The sequence below is a fragment of the Pelophylax lessonae genome (genome assembly GCF_965119305.1).
Source record: "Pelophylax lessonae genome assembly, chromosome: 13".
Classification (NCBI taxonomy): Eukaryota; Metazoa; Chordata; class Amphibia; order Anura; family Ranidae; genus Pelophylax; species Pelophylax lessonae.
Genome location: NC_138780.1, coordinates 199,118,703 through 199,135,641, shown reverse-complemented (window position 1 = coordinate 199,135,641; position 16,939 = coordinate 199,118,703). Strand labels below are relative to the sequence as shown.

The following is a 16,939-nucleotide window of genomic DNA, read 5'->3' as shown; positions in this document are numbered from 1 at the left end:
CTTTTTTATCTTGTTAAACTCTAAACTGTAGGGCAAAGATAATGTGATCGAAGGAATCATTTTTTTGGAACTCCTAGATTTCCTGGCATTTTTCCACGTTGTGTTCCTATGGTTGTTCCGGGGAACAATATCGTGTTGTGTATGACATGGGTCTCTTGAGCTATCTAATGTTAGAAGATCTGAACGATCTTTATTTAAGGCGATGGAATAAGCCCTATTTAACATCCATTTAGGATAGCCCCTGTCCAAAAAACGATGGTATAATAATGTCGCTTGTTTCTTAAAGTCTTGTAAACTACTGCAAATCCTGCGAACTCTGAGAAATTGTCCTACAGGGATGCCCTTAATCGTGTGAATTGGATGACTAGAGTGTGCGTGTAATAAACTGTTACCAGACAAAGGTTTCCTATATAAATTGGATGTAATTCTGTTGTTCTCATGGCTCAACACAACATCCAAGAATTCTATTTTTTGTGCACTTGAAGTGCCTGTAAACTTTAAATTCAAAGAGTTGTGATTTAAGTGTAACAAAAAATCATCCAAGTTCACACTGTTGTGACAGACAAAGATGAGGTCGTCTATGTAGCGATAGTAAAGTGCAATTCGGTCTCTAAATGGATTGTCACCTCCAAAGATGTGGGGTCTCTCCCACCAACCCATGTATAGGTTGGCGAGAGAGGGGGAAAACTTAGCCCCCATCGCTGCCCCACACCTTTGGAGGTAAAAATTGCCATCAAATGAAAAGAAATTGTGTTGCAAAAGAAATAACAATACCTCAAGAATGTAGGCTTGTAGTTCGGCACTGAGATGAGTATGTTGTTTAAGAAAAGTATCTATGGCTGTAACGGCAAGATCATGGGGTATAGAGGAATACAAACTGGATACATCGCATGTAATCCAGATGTAGTCCTCCGCCCATGAAAATGCATCCATAATGTTTAAAAGATGTTTGGTATCCCTTAAGTAGCTAGGGAGTTCTAGTACAAGGTCCTGTAATTGACCGTCCAACCATTCACCCAATTTTTCACAGAGAGATCCAATCCCAGAGACAATAGGTCTCCCCAAAATTGGATCTAAGCCCTTGTGGACTTTGGGGAGATGGTGAAAAATAGGTGTAACTGGGTGGTCTGGGAGGAGTTTCTCTGCTACATTGGCAGAAAAAACACCAAGGGTTAAGCCTTTCTCAACTAAAGTGCATAGTGCCGATTTATAATTCACAGTGGGATCACTTTTCAAAGGCTGGTAGGTGCAGGTGCCATTTAGTTGTCTAAAGGCTTCTCTTTTGTAAGCCTCACTGTCAAGTATAACAATTGCCCCTCCCTTGTCAGCATTTCTGATGGTGATGGTTGTGTCCTGCCTCAATGATTTTAAAGAGACTCTCTCTTTGCTGGTTAAATTGTCAAGGGACCTAGGTATGGAGGACGGTGTAACAATGGCTAAGCCAAATATGTCCCTCTCCACTGCCCTTTGGAAGAGGTCCATGCTTGGTGATCGTGACTGGATCGGGTAAAAGTTAGAGAAGCTAGACAAAGTGATTCTCTTGATCCCTTCCTCAGAACTCTCATCTGACTGATATAAACTCTCCATTGCCAGATCCTCCAATTCAACAACGGCACATGCCTCACGGAAGGTGAGCACAGGCCTGTCTAAAATGGGGGATGTGGCAAGATCAACATCATTGGAGATGGTATCAATATTATCAAAAAAATGCCTTTTAAGCGTTAAATTGCGAACAAATTTGTTGACCTGTAGAATGGTTTGAAAGGGGTCAAAATGAACATGGGGGCAAAAATTTAGACCTTTGGATAATAGACTGACATCATCAGCAGTTAAAGTTCTTTTAGACAAATAAATAACATTATTACTTGCTGTTATGATACCGGTAGATGAATTGTTTGAGTCTATTTCCGAGAGGAACGGAGGCGAGATTTGCCGGTGGTGTCTTCTCCCTCCTCTTCTTGTGCGTTTTTGCCCTTTTACTTTGTGTACCCTCTGTTGCGTTTGCTTGATCCGTTTTTTGAAGCCGATGACACATTGCCCGATCTGGATTCCATTGATGTGTCCGATGTATTAGCCATCGATGTGTCTATGGCCCCCATGTCAGGATCTGAAAAGCTAACCCGTTTCTTGGTAGGATATTGACGATACCAGGTGTTTGTTCTTTTCCACGTGTAGACATTTTTTGTATCATAATCGATCTCATTTCTGAGCAGCTTTTCTTGTTTTCCCTTTATAATGTCCAGTTCAAGCTTATCGATTTTATCATTCAAACCATGATCCAGGTCTGCAAAAAGTGAGGACTCCTTGAATGGTGAAAGTTCTGTTTGTAATGATAGAATCTCCTCTTGTAATTTATCAAGCTCCAAGTTTTTGGAATCCACGATGAGCCTCATGAGCTCAAAAGAGCATTTGGATAAGGTATCTGTCCACTGTTGTTTGAGATCGTCATTATGCAAATCAAAGGTTGGAAATTTTTTTATACGGAGACCTCTTGGGATCCTTGCGACATCAATATACTCGCTTAATGTGGTTTTCTCCCAGTAAGCTTTGACTTCTTTGGTCATAAGCTTTTCCAGTTTGTGAAAAATCGTTTTAATGGAAGAAGAAGAATCATCTTTAGCCTTTTTGAGGGTGGCTTGTGCATCTTGCCGCAGCGGATTATTGCTTAATAGTCTAAGCGTTCGGCTCGTAGAGGGTGCCTCCATATCTGTTCCGTGTGTGAGACACACAAATGCACTGTCTGCTTGTAGTCGATGTAAAATCCGTAAGTGTTGAAGAAATTGAAGGAATTGAAACAGGACTCACCGGGCTGGCTGTAATCACGGAGATCAAGGGTATGGGAGAGATAGAGCCGCTCAGGTGTGCCAGTCCGACCTGGTGCTGGTAAGACCCGTCATCCGGATGAAGTGCAAAGAAGTAGTAGAACCGCACTCAGGTAGATGAAAGTAAAAAGAATACTTTTTTATTCTTCAAATCATAGATAAACAGACAGTGCAGGGGAACAGGCAATCCAAGGTTAACGCGTTTCACGGCACATACAGCCACTTGCTCATAACCGTAGTGATGGATCACAGAAATCGGTTTGATATACACATTCTAATATGATGATTGATCGCAGGTTTGTGTCATCAACTTGATGTTTCTCAATTGAGAGACCGATAAGTCCGTGATTCAGCACCTGGGATATTTAGACATACATATGGGAGTGCTTCACAAACATGACAATAGATGTAAACAACATAAAAAGGTGTACAACATAAGTGGTAATAACTATAATAATAAAATCATGTGATGCAAGAGGAAAATCCATATCGGCATAATGCAGAGGAAAATATATATACAACAAAACATGAACATCAAAACGAAAATGTATTATATAAATACATAATATTGCATAACTTTCCTCTGTTATCTTGCATAGATATTGGGTCTCAAGACATGCCTGTATCTAAATAGCAATAAATGATGGAAAATAATATTGGGAAAACAAATATAATATATTTGTTTTCCCAATATTATTTTCCATCATTTATTGCTATTTAGATACAGGCATGTCTTGAGACCCAATATCTATGCAAGATAACAGAGGAAAGTTATGCAATATTATGTATTTATATAATACATTTTCGTTTTGATGTTCATGTTTTGTTGTATATATATTTTCCTCTGCATTATGCCGATATGGATTTTCCTCTTGCATCACATGATTTTATTATTATAGTTATTACCACTTATGTTGTACACCTTTTTATGTTGTTTACATCTATTGTCATGTTTGTGAAGCACTCCCATATGTATGTCTAAATATCCCAGGTGCTGAATCACTGACTTATCGGTCTCTCAATTGAGAAACATCAAGTTGATGACACAAATCTGCGATCAATCATCATATTAGAATGTGTATATCAAACCGATTTCCGTGATCCATCACTATGGTTATGAGTAAGCGGCTGTATGTGCCGTGAAACGCGTTAACCTTGGATTGCCTGTTCCCCTGCACTGTCTGTTTATCTATGATTTGAAGAATAAAAAAGTATTCTTTTTACTTTCATCTACCTGAGTGCGGTTCTACTACTTCTTTGCACCCCCCCTTCCTGAACCATATCAGGTCACTTGCCCTTAACATGGGGAGGATGGTTTGGGGTGCACCCCAAAGCACTTTGTTCCCATGTTGATGGGGACAAGGCCCTCTTCCTGACAACCCTGGGCTGTGGTTATCAGGGTCTGCAGGTGGGGGACTTATCGGAATCTGGAAGCCCCCTTTAACAAATAAAAATAAAAAAATAGTGTCCCCCGATGTAAATCCAACGTCAATGACGCTGCCTGCCGCACCCGCTGACCCGAAAAAAGAAAAAAAAAAAGCTTGGCTCTCAGTGAACGCTTTCCACGGACTGCCTATTTGCGGTTTTGACAGTTCTTATATAGGGAATGGACAGGGCCACACCGGTGATGTCACCCGACAGTCCCACCCCTCGTGACATCACCGACCCAGCATGCACCGGTCTGGGACGTCATGGGCGGGACCACCCGGTGATGTCATCGATGTGGCCCCACCCATTCCCTATATACGAACTGTCATACCGCTATTAGACAGTCCACTATAACCTATCACCGAGAGTGGAGCTTTTCTTTTTTTTCTATTTTTTAGGTCCGGCGGGCGGCGTGATTGACGATGGATTTATATCGGGGGACACTATTTTTTTATCTTTATTTTTGACTTGTCAATAACTGTGTTACGTGTTTATTTTATTTTTTGTACACTTTTTTGGTGAATGGATAGGGGTACAATGTACCCGATACCTATTTACATAGGGGGAGCGGGATCTGGAGTCCCCTCCCCTTTCCTGGCCTGCCAGGCTGCGTGCCCGGATAAGGGTCTTGTATGGATTTTGGGGTGTACCCCATGCTGTTTTTTTGTATCTGTATTGCCGGGAGCCGGCAATACATTACAGCTGTGAGCAAGTTTAAATGACATTTTTTCCTTTAGAAATGTCAGTATTGCTGCAGCAGGATCCATACATCTTACAGATGCTCCACTTTACTAAGGGGACCCCCCCAGGCACAATATTTAAAGGAGTTTTTCATTTTTATTGTTTCACTCTAAGCATCATTAAATCACTGCTCCTATAAAAACGATTGTTTTAAAAACGTTTTTTTTTTTGTTTTGCATTGATTCATGTCTGCCAGGGCAGTACCCGGACCCCCATACCCTTTTTATGGCAATAACTTGCATATAAGCCTTAAAATGAGGACTTTTAATTTTTCATGTTTGTGTCCCATAGACTTTAATAAAGTTTGCATGCTCACTAGAACTTTTTTCCTGTTCAAGATGTTCTGGTGTGAACCAAATAGGGGGGTGTTCGTCCCATCCCTATCCAGCACCCCTCGCCATTACATACATTCAGTGCTGGAGGTGCTGGCACTGCGTTCCCCTATGTTCCCACAGAAAAAAAATGACATGAAATTCATGAAATTCTGGGATGCCAGAAAAATGGAACCTTAAAAGGATTCTCACTAACCAATGAGAATCCTTTTGAGGTTGCTTTCCTCTGGGACTGCATCTTGGAATAAAGAAGTGTTTCTCATTGGTCAGCGCATTCTCTTCCTTATTCCAGGCATTGTGTTGTAAAGTTTTAAGCTGCCTGACCATTATACCGGCTGGAGAGGGCAGTAGAAGATGGGGATCACATAATTTACATGCAGAGGGGACTGCAGGGATGGGGATGGTGTTGGGAGTTACGTTGGCCATAGGCTATGCACATTTTGGATGGTTCTTCATGAATTGGCCAAAATTTGCTACATGGGTTGCCCTGTCACTACCCTCCTGCCAAACATCTTTCAACTGAAGAATCAAGGGATCTGTTAAGCAAAATTCTCAGCCAAACAGCAGCTGCATCCAATCAGATATTATTATTATTATTATTATTATTATAATACAGAATTTATATAGCGCCAACAGTTTACACAGCGTTTTACAATATAAAAGGGAGACAATACAATTACAATACAATAAAAAGCAAATGGATTAGGAGGGGGGCCTCAGAAGAGTTTACAATCTAATAGGGTGGGGCAGGTGGTACAACTGGTTGTAACTGTGGGGAATTAGCTGATGGAAGAGGTAAAAGATTAGTTGGAGGAGGTGATAGGCTTCCCTGAGAAGAGGAGTTTTCAGGGATTGCCTAAAGGCAGTTAGAGTAGGAGATAGCCAGACAGGTTGAGGTAGAGAGTTGCAGAGGATGTGAGAGGGTTTGGAGAAATCCTGGAGTCAAACATAGCAGAAGGAGACAAGGGAGCTTGAGAATAGGAGGTCTTGAGAGGAGCAGGGAGGATGGTTTTGGGTGATATTTGAAAACAAGACTGGTGATGTAGCTCGGTTAGAGTTGTGAATGGCTTTGTATGTTGTTGTTAGTATTTCAAATTTAATTTACTGGCTGATCGGAAGCCAGTGTAGGGATTGGCGGAGAGGGGTGGCAGGCATTGAGCGGTTGGTAAGGTAGATGAGTCTGGCAGCAGCATTCATGATAGACTGTATTGGGGAAAGCCTATGGAGAGGTAGGCCTATGATAAGGGAGTTCAAGTAGTCAAGGCAAGAGATAACAAGGAAGTGAATGAGTAGCTTGGTGGTTTCATTTGTTAACCACTTGCCGACCAGTCACTGGGACTGTACTGCGGCAAACTGGCTCGATTCCGTCCAGCGACGTAGACCTACGTCGCTGGACTCCTCCCCCTGTAGGCGGCGCTCGTGCGCCGCCGGAGGCGCGCTCCCGCTGTTTTCAGTCACAGCGGGAGTCGGGCCAGGGGAGGAGCAGCGGCGATCGCCGCTGCTCTTCCCCGATCGTCGGGGAATCGAGTTTGGAGATCCGCCTGCTTGTGTAAACAGAGCGGGCGGATCTCCTAAGTGACAAACAGTGACAGACTGCAGGGTTCAGCATAGCTGAACATGCGATCTGTCCCTGTGTCACTCAGTCACCTCCCCCCACACACGTTAGTAAGCACCAGGCATACATTAACCCCTCCCTCTCCAATAAAATTAACCCTTTCCCTGCCAGTGTCATTTTTACAGTAACAGTGCATATTTTTAGCACTGATTACTGTAGTAATGTCACTGGTACCCCCAAAAGTGTCAAAAATGTCAGTCAAGGGTCCGATCTGTCCGCCGCAATGTCGCAGTCCCGCAAAAAAAAAAAAAATCGCAGATCGCCGCCATTACTCGTTAAAAAAAAAACACCAAAAATGACAGAAATCTTTCCTTTTGTTAGTAAACGCAATAACTTTTGCGCAAATCAATCAAAATACACTTATTGTGATTTTTTTTTACCAAACATAGGTAGCAGAAAACAAATTGGCCAAAAATTTTTAAAAAATTTGATTTTTACATTTTTTGGGGGGGGGGGGGGGAATTTCATATAAAAAAATGTTAAAAATATTGTTATTTTTTTCAAAATAAACGCTCTTTTTTTTGTTTATAGTGCAAAAAGTAAAAATCGACAAGTGATCAAATACCACCAAAAGAAAGCTCTGTTTGTGGGAAAAAAGGACGTAAATTTCGTTTTGGTACGGCGTCGCACGAGCGCGCAATTGTCAGTTAAAGTCGCACAGTGCCGAATCGCAAAAAGTGGCCTGGACATAAGACAGCAAAATCCTCCGGTGGTAAAGTGGTTAAAAAGGGGCGAATTTTAGAGATGTTACAAAGGTGAAAAGTTAAAGCTTTTGACAACGATTGGATTAGGGGCTGAAAGACGGGTCAGAGTATAGGATTACACCTAGTAGAGTATCCTGGTTGAGGGGAGGGATTGATGGTTGCATTATTGATTTTGATAGAAAAGTCATGGAGGAGGGCATGGGCGAGGGGGAATATTATCAGCTGGGTTTTAGAGAGATTTTGTTTAAGGAAGTGGTGCAACATCCATGCTGATATGTCAGTTAGTAAGTTAGTAATGCCAGAGTAGACTGAAGGAGTGAGGTGAGGAGTAGGCAGATAGATTAGGGTGTCATTGGCCTATAGATGGTATTAAAAAAGAATAGCGCACACATGCAAAAGAAATTACCAAATTTGAAGACAATCCATAAATAAAAATGGGGATTTGGTCCCACCATATGGCCATATAGTGCTCAAGCCCACCACTACGTCAAAGTACCCCATTATCAGTGGGTCCTACACTATCCATGAAAAAGAGATGAATCCAGCCTTTCTAACCCTTGGAGACAACACTCTTCCTGGGAAAGATGTGCAAATGCACTACAGGGGACTTCTCCTATATCCACTTGATAGTGGACACTGATGGAGTACAGGTGTGTGTGGGGGGTGGGGTGGGCTGCTCAACCTCGGTAGTCTGGTCAGACCGAATACATAATAAACAAGCAAAAAAATTTGGGGGAGCACACCCATGTATTTCTAAAGCTGGTGCAGCTATGAGCCAAAAGACATGTATATTAAAAAAGAATAGCGCACACATGCAAAAGAAATTACCAAATTTGAAGACAATCCATAAATAAAAATGGGGATTTGGTCCACCATAAGGCCATATAGTGCTCAAGCCCACCACTACGTTAAAGTACCCCATTATCAGTGGGTCCTACACTATCCATGAAAAAGGGGTGAATCCAGCCTTTCTAACCCTGGGAGACAACACTCCTTGCTGGGAAAGATGTGCAAATGCACTACAGGGGACTCCTCCTATATCCACTTGATAGTGGACACTGATGGAGTACAGGTGTGTGGGGGGGGGGGGGGGGTGGGCTGCTCAACCTCGGTAGTCTGGTCAGACCGAATACATAATAAACAAGCAAAAAAATTTGGGGGAGCATACCCATGTATTTCTAAAGCTGGTGCAGCTATGAACCAAAAGACATGTATATTAAAAAAAAAAACTTTGACGTAGTGGTGGGCTTGAGCACTATATGGCCATATGGTGGGACCAAATCCCCATTTTTATTTATGGATTGTCTTCAAATTTGGTAATTTCTTTTGCATGTGTGCGCTATTCTTTTTTAATATACATGTCTTTTGGTTCATAGCTGCACCAGCTTTAGAAATACATGGGTATGCTCCCCCAAATTTTTTTGCTTGTTTACTATAGATGGTATTGAAAGGGGCAGTTATCAAGTGACCAAGGGAGGAGGTGTGGATAAAGAAGAGAAGGGGTCCAAGAACAGAGCCTTGGGGAACCCAAGGTACAGCCACTGCTTAGGTGTTCCGACATTGGTGACAGCCATCAGAATGCAATAGGGACAGCAGGAGATTTGCCCATCAAGGCTGTATAGCAGGAATGAGAAATAGGTAAATTTTTTTTTTTTTTTAGTTCAGTCTGTAACTGTGTATGGATGGCTTTATTTCACCTTTTCATTGTTTTGCGATAAGGTGAACCAACCCATTAAGAACATGGCAATATTGCCATGGCAAAAAATAAAAATAAAACTTACTTGTGTCTGGGATGGACGTCTTCTCTGTCAGGATGAAAGATTTCTTGTTAATATGGATATAACTCTGAGGATTTCTTCTTTATGCATCAGCTTATAAAGTCAGAAAATTACCATAGATAGAAAATACATCCCAGAAAAGGTGTGACAATGCTACCTAAAATCCAATGTAGCCAATAAAAAGAACGTATTTCATTCAGAAAGGAGACTGTTAACTTTTTTTTACATACTGTAGTGTAAGCAAATCATTGAACTTAGTTTAAATTTGCTAGAAAGGTTTATTTGTGTAAAACGATGTCCAGTAGAACTCAAGTTGATTTATGTTGTAACATTATACATGCAGGTCAAGGGTGTCTGCAAGCGGCTGCAGATACATGGATGAGCCCTTTTTTTTTTTTTTTAATATAATTGACAATTTTTATTAAAGTTTTAAATTTAATCATACAAAAACAGATAGAGATTTGTGTCCAGCGGTTATACGCCGGAAGTGTGACCCATGAGGCAATGGCTCGTAATTGGGCAGCATGATAATTATGTATGAGGTTGGGGAAAGCTAGGCTCCCCTCATTCCAAAAGGCAAAGAGTGTAGAGCGAGGTACCCTATGTTGTCTGTAATTCCATATAAAGTTTAAGAGTCTGCTTGAAGATTCTTAACAGCTTTACAACCGCAGATGAACTGCGGCAGGCAGCCGCTCCCAGGCAAATCACCATAACTGTACGGCGCTCATGAGCAGGAGGCTAGGGGGCTCCAATTGCCGCCTGACACCCGCGATTGTTCCCCGCTGAGAGAGAAGAACGGTCAGCTGTTGTAAACACAGCTGACCGTTCTTCTCCCTGGAATGATCACAGAGCGCCTGTGATCCTTCTATATAGGAACACAGGTCTCTATGGTAATTTCACAAGCCATGTCCCCCCACAGTTAGAATCACTCCCCTAGGCTCACATTTAACCCCTTGATCACCCACAGTGTTAACCCCTTCCCTGCCAGTGTCATTATTACAGTGACAGTGCATATTTTTAGCACTGATTACTGTAGTAATGTCACTGGTCCCCTCGAAAAGTGTCAAAAATGTCAGTCAAGGGTCACCTTTGATAACGTCTTCTTGGACGAAACGCCGTTAGGTCACGGCGTGCTGACGTCATCTCCGGAAGCGTGTGGAAGGAACGGATGCGCTTTGCCGTCCGGCCGGCGGCTTTCATCCTCCCTGTGTTTTAATCCGTTTATACTTGTAAGTGTACCTCTTTTTACTAATAAATCTGTTTTGAGGATTTCACACTATTGGCGCTTTCTCTCTTTTATCTGGACTGGTCCGGTTCACCTACTGGCATGGCTCTGGTTTTTGAGAATATATGTTGACACATTGTTAGCATCAATCTGGTTCCTGTGGCTGCCTGTTCATACGCTGGGGGAGTGCATCGAGTTAATACATCCTTGTGCACCTGAAACCGAGATCTGGTAAGAGGCACAGAGTGTCTTTGGGTGTCAAGTCTGAGGAGTAGCTGTATCTGGAACCTTTATTTCTGAATCCTCTGATTTTCTTTTTTCTATCTGGTAAGAGGCTATATGGTCGGTGGTGGTCCTTTCCTCTCACTCACCATTGGGAAGTTATCTATGTTTTTGATTCACATTGTTCTGGTAAGCAGCTTCACAGTTGGTGACGGATATCTGCACTTCTATGTGGTGGTGGAATTTATTGTTTGAATACTATTTATTTATTTTTTATTTTTTTTTCTCAATATAAAACTTTTATTCGTGAAAATGAACAAACAAGGAATAGTATGCATTACAATGGTAAAGTGTATATCAAATTTAAACATTTTGTTCAGTAACATTCAAATAAGGCTAAGAAACATTCACATAAGGTATCCACAATCCATTCTCAAAGAGAAGGTGTGAGATGCATAAATGAAAATAGACCTGCATATATATTTCCAAACGTATAAATTTTATAAGCATATAGTCCATAAAGATGGAATGTAAGTCAGTTACTGTTGTGATATTGTCCAACAGACGAGTCACGTGACGTGGCTCGCCTGTATAATGAAGAAAAACAGAGCAAAAAGAGAAAGAAAGATGAGAGATGAAAAGAAATATAAAGGAGTGAGAAGTAGAGATAATAGAAGAGTGGGACGGGGTAGGAAGGTAAAGGGATGGGGGATAGGGGTGGGGTAAAAGTTGTCAATGTGCCTGAGTTTAAGTGAATGACCTATTTGAGTCTTATTGAGCTGCCATAAGGTCTTTGTACTCTGATGAGACCGTGAATGTTTTCCAGGGGGACCACATTTTTTGAAAAATATCGTTTCTTTCCAGTTTTCTAGCCAGAGTCTCCTCCATCTCATATATGTAGCCAATTCTGTCCAGCCAATCTTTTGTTGTGGGGGCTAGTGTTGAGCGAACACGGACTGTATTATTCGTGTTCGTACCGAATAATTGGATTTTTTGTACCCGAACACGGACACGGACACTTTACTGTATGTTCGGGTAAAAATCCGTGTTCGGTCGTTTTATTTCCGGGTTTTGCATGCTTTGGCGCTCTTTTCATGGCGGGCTTTCAACAGCCAATCAACAATCGTTTAACTGGTGTGCCTTAAGCCATCCCAGCCATGCCTGCAAATGTCTCAGTAGCTGTGATTGGCCGTCTGAAGCATGTGACCAAGTCTTTATAAGTTCGAGGCAGCCGCAGCGGCGTCATTATGCTGCTTAGATTCAGGGACAGAGCACACATCAACGTGCTGGCTGCTGATTAGGGAAAGATAGGCAGGAAAAAACCATTTGTGTCCGGATAGAATTGAGGGACAGGTCGGAGTGTTTAGGCAGGGCGAGTTGTAGGCATTTTAGGGATAGAGTCTGCTGAATTATATAGGGTCAGTGTCTTCTACAAACTACAATCGATATTGCTGTGTGGGGGGTGGGGTCTGCACTCAATCCTGATCTACGATCTCTTCTCAATCCTGTTAGGGACAGAGTCTGCTGAATTTTAGGGAAACTGTGTTCTACAAACTACAATCGATATTGCTGTGTGGTGTGGGATTGGAGATAGGCAGGTGTCAGTGATCCACATCCATTTTTCTGTGTGTGAGCTGCAGTGAACACAATCTTTTTGGGCTGCAGTGAACACAATCTTTTTGGGCTGCAGTGAACACAATCTTTTTGGGCTGCAGTGAACACAATCTTTTTGGGCTGTGAACACAATCTTTTTGGGCTGCAGTGAACACAATCTTTTGGGGTGCAGTGAACAAAATCTTTTTGGGGTGCAGTGAACACAATCCTTTTTGGTGTGCAGTGAACACAATCTTTGTGGGGTGCAGTGAACAAAATCCTTTGTGGGGTGCAGTGAACACAATCTTTTTGGGGTGCAGTGAACAAAATCCTTTTTGGGGTGCAGTGAACAACATCCTTTTTGGGGTGCAGTGAACACAATCTTTTTGGGGTGCAGTGAACAAAATCCTTTGTGGGGTGCAGTGAACACAATCTTTTTGGGGTGCAGTGAACACAATCTTTTTGGGGTGGAGTGAACAACATCCTTTTTGGGGTGCAGTGAACAAAATCCTTTTTGGGGTGCAGTGAACAAAATCATTTTTGGGGTGCAGTGAACACAATCTTTTTGGGGTGCAGTGAACACAATCTTTGTGGGGTGCAGTGAACACAATCTTTTTGGGGTGGAGTGAACAACATCCTTTTTGGGGTGCAGTGAACAACATCCTTTTTGGGGTGCAGTGAACACAATCTTTTTGGGGTGCAGTGAACACAATCTTTGTGGGGTACAGTGAACAGAATCTTTGTGGGGTGCAGTGAACACAATCTTTGGGGGGTACAGTGAACACAATCTTTGTGAGGTGCAGTGAACACAATCTTTGTGGGGTGCAGTGAACACAATCATTGTGGGGTGCAGTGAACTCAATCTTTGTGGGGTACAGTGAACACAATCTCATACTGAAGGTTTGAGGGTGCTGCCTGTTCCATACTCCCCCTACTCCTCATCTAGCCTTTTAGGGGTACAAACAATAGTAATTGGGGCCTAGTGTGGTTGTGTACGTGTGATATACATACACTTTTTTGGGATCATATTTTCTATTCCGCTATTTAATCAAAAACCTTTGGGGATCAGTTAAATTGGGGGATAGTCTGTGTTGGTACGTGTGAGAGAGATCCACCTTTCCAAGTTGTTGGGGTTCATCTCATACTTCTGAAGGTTTGAGGGTGCTGCCTGTTCCATACTCCCCCTACTCCTAGCCTTTTAGGGGTACAAACAATAGTAATTGGGGCCTAGTGTGGTTGTGTACGTGTGATATACATACACTTTTTTGGGATCATATTTTCTATTCCGCTATTTAATCAAAAACCTTTGGGGATCAGTTAAATTGGGGGATAGTCTGTGTTGGTACGTGTGAGAGAGATCCACCTTTCCAAGTTGTTGGGGTTCATCTCATACTTCTGAAGGTTTGAGGGTGCTGCCTGTTCCATACTCCCCCTACTCCTAGCCTTTTAGGGGTACAAACAATAGTAATTGGGGCCTAGTGTGGTTGTGTACGTGTGATATACATACACTTTTTTGGGATCATATTTTCTATTCCGCTATTTAATCAAAAACCTTTGGGGATCAGTTAAATTGGGGGATAGTCTGTGTTGGTACGTGTGAGAGAGATCCACCTTTCCAAGTTGTTGGGGTTCATCTCATACTTCTGAAGGTTTGAGGGTGCTGCCTGTTCCATACCCCCCCTACTCCTAGCCTTTTAGGGGTACAAACAATAGTAATTGGGGCCTAGTGTGGTTGTGTACGTGTGATATACATACACTTTTTTGGGATCATATTTTCTATTCCGCTATTTAATCAAAAACCTTTGGGGATCAGTTAAATTGGGGGATAGTCTGTGTTGGTACGTGTGAGAGAGATCCACCTTTCCAAGTTGTTGGGGTTCATCTCATACTTCTGAAGGTTTGAGGGTGCTGCCTGTTCCATACTCCCCCTACTCCTAGCCTTTTAGGGGTACAAACAATAGTAATTGGGGCCTAGTGTGGTTGTGTACGTGTGATATACATACACTTTTTTGGGATCATATTTTCTATTCCGCTATTTAATCAAAAACCTTTGGGGATCAGTTAAATTGGGGGATAGTCTGTGTTGGTACGTGTGAGAGAGATCCACCTTTCCAAGTTGTTGGGGTTCATCTCATACTTCTGAAGGTTTGAGGGTGCTGCCTGTTCCATACCCCCCCTACTCCTAGCCTTTTAGGGGTACAAACAATAGTAATTGGGGCCTAGTGTGGTTGTGTACGTGTGATATACATACACTTTTTTGGGATCATATTTTCTATTCCGCTATTTAATCAAAAACCTTTGGGGATCAGTTAAATTGGGGGATAGTCTGTGTTGGTACGTGTGAGAGAGATCCACCTTTCCAAGTTGTTGGGGTTCATCTCATACTTCTGAAGGTTTGAGGGTGCTGCCTGTTCCATACCCCCCCCTACTCCTAGCCTTTTAGGGGTACAAACAATAGTAATTGGGGCCTAGTGTGGTTGTGTACGTGTGATATACATACACTTTTTTGGGATCATATTTTCTATTCCGCTATTTAATCAAAAACCTTTGGGGATCAGTTAAATTGGGGAATAGTCTGTGTTGGTACGTGTGAGAGAGATCCACCTTTCCAAGTTGTTGGGGTTCATCTCATACTTCTGAAGGTTTGAGGGTGCTGCCTGTTCCATACCCCCCCTACTCCTCATCTAGCCTTTTAGGGGTACAAACAATAGTAATTGGGGCCTAGTGTGGTTGTGTACGTGCGAGATACATACACTTTTTTTGATCATATTTCCTATTCCGCTATTCAATAAAAACCTTTGAGGATCAATTGAATTGCGGGATAGTCTGTGTCGGTACGTGTGAGAGAGATCCACCTTTCCAAGTTGTTGGGGTTCATCTCATACTTCTGAAGGTTTGAGGGTGCTGCCTGTTCCATACCCCCCCTACTCCTCATCTAGCCTTTTAGGGGTACAAACAATAGTAATTGGGGCCTAGTGTGGTTGTGTACGTGCGAGATACATACACTTTTTTTGATCATATTTCCTATTCCGCTATTCAATAAAAACCTTTGAGGATCAATTGAATTGCGGGATAGTCTGTGTCGGTACGTGTGAGAGAGATCCACCTTTCCAAGTTGTTGGGGTTCATCTCATACTTCTGAAGGTTTGAGGGTGCTGCCTGTTCCATACCCCCCCTACTCCTCATCTAGCCTTTTAGGGGTACAAACAATAGTAATTGGGGCCTAGTGTGGTTGTGTACGTGCGAGATACATACACTTTTTTTGATCATATTTCCTATTCCGCTATTCAATAAAAACCTTTGAGGATCAATTGAATTGCGGGATAGTCTGTGTCGGTACGTGTGAGAGAGATCCACCTTTCCAAGTTGTTGGGGTTCATCTCATACTTCTGAAGGTTTGAGGGTGCTGCCTGTTCCATACCCCCCCTACTCCTCATCTAGCCTTTTAGGGGTACAAACAATAGTAATTGGGGCCTAGTGTGGTTGTGTACGTGTGATATACATACACTTTTTTGGGATCATATTTTCTATTCCGCTATTTAATCAAAAACCTTTGGGGATCAGTTAAATTGGGGGATAGTCTGTGTTGGTACGTGTGAGAGAGATCCACCTTTCCAAGTTGTTGAGGTTCATCTCATACTTCTGAAGGTTTGAGGGTGCTGCCTGTTCCATACTCCCCCTACTCCTAGCCTTTTAGGGGTACAAACAATAGTAATTGGGGCCTAGTGTGGTTGTGTACGTGTGATATACATACACTTTTTTGGGATCATATTTTCTATTCCGCTATTTAATCAAAAACCTTTGGGGATCAGTTAAATTGGGGGATAGTCTGTGTTGGTACGTGTGAGAGAGATCCACCTTTCCAAGTTGTTGGGGTTCATCTCATACTTCTGAAGGTTTGAGGGTGCTGCCTGTTCCATACTCCCCCTACTCCTAGCCTTTTAGGGGTACAAACAATAGTAATTGGGGCCTAGTGTGGTTGTGTACGTGTGATATACATACACTTTTTTGGGATCATATTTTCTATTCCGCTATTTAATCAAAAACCTTTGGGGATCAGTTAAATTGGGGGATAGTCTGTGTTGGTACGTGTGAGAGAGATCCACCTTTCCAAGTTGTTGGGGTTCATCTCATACTTCTGAAGGTTTGAGGGTGCTGCCTGTTCCATACCCCCCCTACTCCTAGCCTTTTAGGGGTACAAACAATAGTAATTGGGGCCTAGTGTGGTTGTGTACGTGTGATATACATACACTTTTTTGGGATCATATTTTCTATTCCGCTATTTAATCAAAAACCTTTGGGGATCAGTTAAATTGGGGGATAGTCTGTGTTGGTACGTGTGAGAGAGATCCACCTTTCCAAGTTGTTGGGGTTCATCTCATACTTCTGAAGGTTTGAGGGTGCTGCCTGTTCCATACCCCCCCTACTCCTAGCCTTTTAGGGGTACAAACAATAGTAATTGGGGCCTAGTGTGGTTGT

The 16,939-nt window shown here is 42.4% G+C and overlaps 1 protein-coding gene across 1 annotated transcript in view; it reads right to left on the bottom strand.

Annotated features, from left to right (window-relative positions):
• The window catches only part of LOC309569234 (tyrosinase-like), a gene marked incomplete at its 3' end in the record, with an annotated part of 306,707 nt that extends 297,187 nt beyond the window's left edge, over positions 1-9,520 (bottom strand). The window contains exon 1 of the mRNA XM_082274986.1: positions 9,424-9,520. The remainder of the gene's footprint in view (positions 1-9,423) is intronic.
• Positions 9,521-16,939: the final 7,419 nt, after the last annotated feature.